Genomic DNA, 6,401 nt, shown 5'->3' with positions numbered 1-6,401 from the left:
ATTTATTATGTAGGGCTGGAGAGATGGCTCAGTGGTTAAGAGCACCGGCTGCTCTTCCAGAGGTCCTGAGTTCAATTCCCAGCAACCACATGGTGGCTCACAGCCGTCTGTAATGAGATCTGGCACCCTCCTCTGGCGTGTGGGCATACATGGAGACAGAATGTTGTATACATAATAAATAAAAAATCAAAAAAAATTTTTAAAAATTATATAAAAAAGATTTATTATGTATACAGTATTCTGCTTGCACATATGCCTGAAGAGGGCACCAGATCTCATTATAGATGGTTGTGAGCCACCATGTGGCTGCTGGGAATTGAACTTAGGACCTTTGGAAGAGCAGCCAGTGCTCTTAACCACTGAGCCATCTCTCCAGCCCGGCTTCATCTTTTCAATGACTTGTTTTTACATTGTGTGTGTGTGTGTGCACTTGTGCTTGCTTGTCTGTCCAGGCACCACATGCATGCAGGTAAGTGAAGAGGCCAGAAGAGAGCAGGGAATCTCCTGGAGGTAAAGTTAGAGGAAGCCATGAACCACCTGGATGTGGGTGCCGGGACCAGAGCCCAGGTCCTCCATAAGAGCAGTGAGTGTTCTTAACTGCCAAACCATTTCTCCAGCCACTTAAAAAGTCCTTTTGTCCACCAAATTACAACTCCACTTTAGGATGAGCCCTGATTGACTATCCAATCCCAAATGGTCAGCCAGCCCTAAAAGGAAAAAACAAGCAACTCATTGGATTGTATTTATATTTTATTTGTACTTATGTGTGGTAACAATGGTTAAAGAGAGGAGGCCTGGGCTGCAGAGATGGCTCAGTCATGGCTTCCCATGTACTGTGTTCTGCCTGCATGTATACCTACATACCAGAAGAGGGCACCAAATCTCATTATAGATGGTTGTGAGCCACCATGTGGTTTCTGGGAATTGAACTCAGGACCTCTGGAAGAACAGCCAGTGCTCTTAACCTCTGAGCCATCTCTCCAACCCAAGAAAGTAATGTAATTTGATTTTACTGGAGACAGTAGTTGAGTGACTTTGAACTTTGTTGTGTGTGTGTGTGGGGGGGGTTGTTTTGTTTTGTTTTTGAGCCTTGGCTGTCCCGGAACTAGCTCTGTAGACCAGGCTGGCCTCAAACTCATGGAAATCTGACTACTTCGACCTCTTGAGTACTGGGATTAAAAGTTTGCCCCACCACCTGGGCTAAAGATTTTGAAGTTTTAAAGAGACTGAGTTTTATTTATTTATTTTTCTTGACACAGAGTTTCTCTGTGTAACAGATTTGACAGTCCCGGAACTTGCTCAGGCTGACCTCTGCCTCCTGAGTGCTGGGATTAAAGGTGAGCACCACCACCTGGAGAGACTGTTTTAAAGTGACTGAATTTGTAAAGACCGTGGACCTTTTAAGTTTGTAGTGTTTTATAGTTTGACATTTAAATATACGATCTTGGGGATGAACAAGAAAGAAAAGGTTATAGATTAACAGTGATGTGTTTGTGTGTCGAGCTGGTGGTTGGTTTCATGTCAACTTTTCACTAACTAGAGTGAGCTGAGAGAAGGAAACCTCAACTGAGAAACCGCCTCTGTAAGACTGGGCTGCGGGCAAGCCTACAGGGCATTTTATTTTTTTTAACTTATTTTTTTATTTCATGTGCTTCGGTGTTCTTCCTGCATGTATGTCAGTGTGAGGGTGTTGGATCCTGGAGTTATAGACACTTGTGAGTTGTCATATGGGTGCTGGGAATTGAACCTGGGTCCTCGGGAAGAAAAGACAGTGCTCTTAAAGACTGAGCCAGCTCCCAGGGCATTTTCTTAATTAGTGTTTGATGGGAGATTAATTAGCCAATTGTGGGTGGCGCCACTCCTGGGAAGGTGGTCCTGGGTTCTGTACGAAAACAGGTTAAGCCACTAAGCAACACTCCTCCATGGCCTCTGCACCAGCTCCTGTCTCCAGGTTCCTGCCCTGCTTGAGTTCCTATCCTGACTCCTTCACTTATGAACAGTGATGTGGAAGTGTAAAGCAAGTAAACCCTTTTCTCTCCAAGTTGCTTTTGGTTATGGTGTTTCAGCACAACAATATTAAACTAAGGCACCCTCTTAACTGCTCTGCTCTCTCTTCAGCACCCCTCCCCCATTGCTTTTAGTCATAGAATGCAGCATGCCTTTACACTGTCTTTTTGTAGACTGACATTGGCGTGGTTACTAAAGGACAGGCCCTGGCTTTCAGAGCTCGATGTCATAAGCGTTCATAAAGATCTATTTATCTTAACTTTATGTTTATGGATGTTTGTCTGCATGTGCACCACATGTAGTGCTCGTGGAGGCCAGAAGGGAGTGCCAGATCCCCTGGGACTACCGTTAGAGATGGTTGTGAGCTGCCATGTGGGTGCTGGGTATTGGATGTGGGTCCTCTGGAAGAGCAGCCAGGGCTCTTAACTGTTGAGTCATTCTCAGGCCCTGCTCTCCTTTGTCATAAATACTCATGTGGCGCTAAGAGTAGCAGCTGTGGGGTCTGGAGCTGTGTTCGAGAGATTCTCCAGGGATGCTCCAGATGCTCCAGAGATGCCCCAGAGATGCTCCAGAGATGCCCCAGAGATGCTCCAGGGATGCTCCAGAGATGCCTCAGAGATGCCCCAGAGATGCTCCAGGGATGCCCTAGGGATGCCCCAGAGATGCCTCAGAAATGCCCTAGAGATGCTCCAGGGATGCCCTAGGGATGCCCCAGAGATGCCTCAGAAATGCCCTAGAGATGCTCCAGGGATGCCCCAGAGATGCTCCAGGGATGCTCCAGAGATGCCCCAGAGATGCTCCAGAGATGCCCCAGAGATGCTTCAGATGCTCCAGTGATGCCCCAGAGATGCTCCAGGGATGCCCCAGAGATGCTCCAGGGATGCCCCAGAGATGCTCCAGGGATGCCCCAGAGATGCTCCAGGGGTGCTCCAGAGATGCCCCAGAGATGCTTCAGATGCTCCAGTGATGCCCCAGAGATGCTCCAGGGATGCCCCAGAGATGCTCCAGGGATGCCCTAGAGATGCTCCAGGGATGCCCCAGAGATGCTCCAGGGATGCTCCAGAGATGCCCCAGAGATGCTCCAGAGATGCCCCAGAGATGCTTCAGATGCTCCAGTGATGCCCCAGAGATGCTCCAGGGATGCCCCAGAGATGCTCCAGGGATGCCCCAGAGATGCTCCAGGGATGCCCCAGAGATGCTCCAGGGGTGCTCCAGAGATGCCCCAGAGATGCTTCAGATGCTCCAGTGATGCCCCAGAGATGCCTGACCTGCACTCCCTCTCACTTCTCTTCCTCCCTACTCAAGACTCTTCATTCTTCCAAGGAAGTGGCGATGTCCTAAAAGCTTCCTGATAAAGGGGTCCAATAGAAATTCTTTAGCAGTTTTTTTTTGGGGGGGTAGCCGGAATTTATGGTAAAACCCTGAAGGGAAATAGCAACGTTTCTAAAAATAATTGAATTGTACTGTAACTCATGAACTTTCATTACTTTGAGATCTACTTTGTTCGTTAGCGGTGTGCTCTGAATGTGCAACAGTGGCTCTTGTAACAGGCATGTGTTTGAGTGAAAGAATTGCTAGAAGACTGGGGCTGGAGATGGCTCAGCTATTAAGAGTTGGGCACTAACAATGTTGCTCTTGCAGAGGATCTGGGTTCTGCTCTCAGCATCCACATAGTGGCTCACAACTATCGGTAATTCACAGTTCCAAGACATCTGATACCATCTTCTGACCTCCATGGGCACCACTCACACACATACATGCAGACAAAGAAAAAAACACTCATAAAATGTATTTTGATGTTTTTTAAAGAGTGCTTGTTGCTGTTGTAGAAAGTCTGGCTTGGTTTCCCAGAACCCACGCTGGGTAGTTAGTGGCTGACTATAACTCCAACTCTGGGGTCACCCAACCTCTGCAGGCCACCTATACTCACATGCACATGATCTAATGTCTTTTTTATGAGCCATGCTAACCCCCAGGATTCCCCATCTTCTAGACTGTGATGGGTTCAGAGTCTTGCCTTCGTGACTGACTGTTGTCACTGAGAGGTCTCTGGTAGCACCCCCTCTCTTGGAATGGCGTTTTCCTGTAGTCAGACTAGACAGACAGGAGCCACTTCCATGGTAGCACCCCCTCTCTTGGAATGGCGTTTTCCTGTAGTCAGACTAGACAGACAGGAGCCACTTCCATCCTTACCCCTGCGGATGCTCGGCCACCTGGTTCAGGCACGGCATCTCTAGAGCAGGTTCTGTTTCCCTGATTTCTATTGCATTCCTTGAAAGTCTCTGTTGTTCACACTAAAAAGACTTTTGCTCTTCTTCCTTGAGGATGGAATATTCCCAAAAGTATTTTCTTTTGCATGGAGTGTTTGGCTCTGTTCACCTATTTATCATTTATATCATATGGCCTCGTGGCTCTTATTTTACTTTTAGGTTATAACATTGTGTTTGTTAGAGGGGAGTGAATCAAAAGCCTTATACATGTTAGGCAAGTGCTCTACCACTGGCCTATAGCTTCAGTTCACATAAATTTGAGACAGGGTCCTGCTAAACTGTTCAGGCTGGTCTTACTTTTTTTTTTTTTTTGTACAGGCAAACCTGAATTTGTAATCCTCCTGTCTCAAACACCCAGAAACAGATGGCCCAACCCACTCATCTAAAATGCTAACATATGTCCCCCCAAACTGAGAGTTATCTGTAGCATGAATAATAAACACCTAGAGACAGATATTGAGGTTCACGCACCAAACCACTAGAGAGTTCTTACTTCTACCAAGGCTCAGACAAACAAAGGGGTGATCTCATCCTCAGCATGACTGTAGACTGCAATGCGCTCCACCAAACCTCAAACTGCAAACTGAAGACAGACTCCACATGGAGTTTACTTTCTTTGTGGCACAAGTAATCCACTGGGCAAGAAAATGCCCTTGCCTAAACTGCTGACAGTATGCTGTCCCAACTGGACAAGCAGTACACAAAAAAGAGTGACTGCCAAACCTTGTCAAGACAAGTGAGGTGAGTCCTTCCAAAATCCTGTATCATAGAAAAGTCTGTCGAATATGCTAGGCCTTTAGGCTGAAGATGGATGCCCCAACATTGCAGAGGAACTTTGGTGAGTCTCCAGGCAGCCAGCTGTTTCTGTCATTTCTCACAATTTTTTGGATGTCACTTGCTTGCACTTCCTTCCTACTCAGTTAATATTATTTCCTTCTTGGGTCTCTATAACCAGAGAGTTATAGTTTTTCTTGTTTAGGAGACTCAAAAAAGAGAGTCACTAAAGAAGTGCAAAGTACATAAGGTTGAGAGATATTAAAAGTTAGTTTTAGATGGTAATGCAAGTTATGATAGAAAGTAAACTAGGTATAAGACTTTGGATTCACCAAGATAGGATAGATAATAGAGTATTTTCTCCTAATTTGTCAAATGCAAATGGACTAGACATTGTTGATGGACTTATTGCCTGTATATATTACATACAGTTACTGTACTTATTGTATATAGTTCTTCTATTAGTTATATTCTTTTTTAGACAAAAAGGGGAAATATAGTGATATTTTATTTGTGTTTTAATAAATAAAGCTTTCCTGAAGATCAGAGTGCAGTGCAGAGCTAAGCCACTAGAGGCCAGGGAGTGGTGGCTCACACCTTTAATTCCAGGACTCAAGGCCACCCTGGGCTACAGGAGATTGAATCTGTCTAAAAAGAGAAAGAGAGCTCACACGAAGGGGGTCCCAGCACTCAGGAGTCACAGGCCTTTAATTCCAGCACTAGGAGGTGGAGACAGAAGTGATATGGCTGGGCAGAGAGAGGTATGTAAGGCAGGAGGAGACAGGAGTTCATTACAGTCTGAGGCTGGGTGGAGAGAACTGCAGTCTACAGCAGTCACGCCGAGGAAAGGGTCACCTTTTTGTCTGAGTCTTGGTAGAGGTAAGCCTTCTCTAGTGGCTGGCTGCTTTGCTTTTCTAATCTTCATCTTGATTAGATGTCTCTGGGTTTTTATTATTCGTGCTACAGTTCTCTCACTGAGCCCCTCAAAGCAATACCTGTTTCTTCAGATACAGCTTAGGTTTGTAAAATAATCTAGCGTGATCTAGTTTAAAATGAGAAGTGTATAGCCAGGTGGTGGCGCACGCCTTTAATCCCAGCACTCTGGAGGTAGAGGCAGGAGGATCTCTGTGAGTTTGAGGCCAGCCTGGTCTACAGAACTAGTTCTGGGACAGTCAAAGCTACACAGAGAAATTCTGTCTCAAACAAACAAACAAAAACTGAAAGTGAAGAGTTCAGCTCTGGACTTGTGCTAAGTGGGGTAAAGGAAAACAAACTGATCAAATAATCTAAATTGGGATGGTGCTTGATTTAGAACACAAAGGCATTATTCTTGCAGGGGAAACCATATAA

Source organism: Alexandromys fortis, unplaced genomic scaffold (genome assembly GCF_014885135.2).
Source record: "Alexandromys fortis isolate MF-2015 unplaced genomic scaffold, M_Fortis_MF-2015_v1.1 scaffold_359, whole genome shotgun sequence".
NCBI classification, from domain to species: domain Eukaryota; kingdom Metazoa; phylum Chordata; class Mammalia; order Rodentia; family Cricetidae; genus Alexandromys; species Alexandromys fortis.
Note: the sequence above shows the minus strand (reverse complement) of the source record.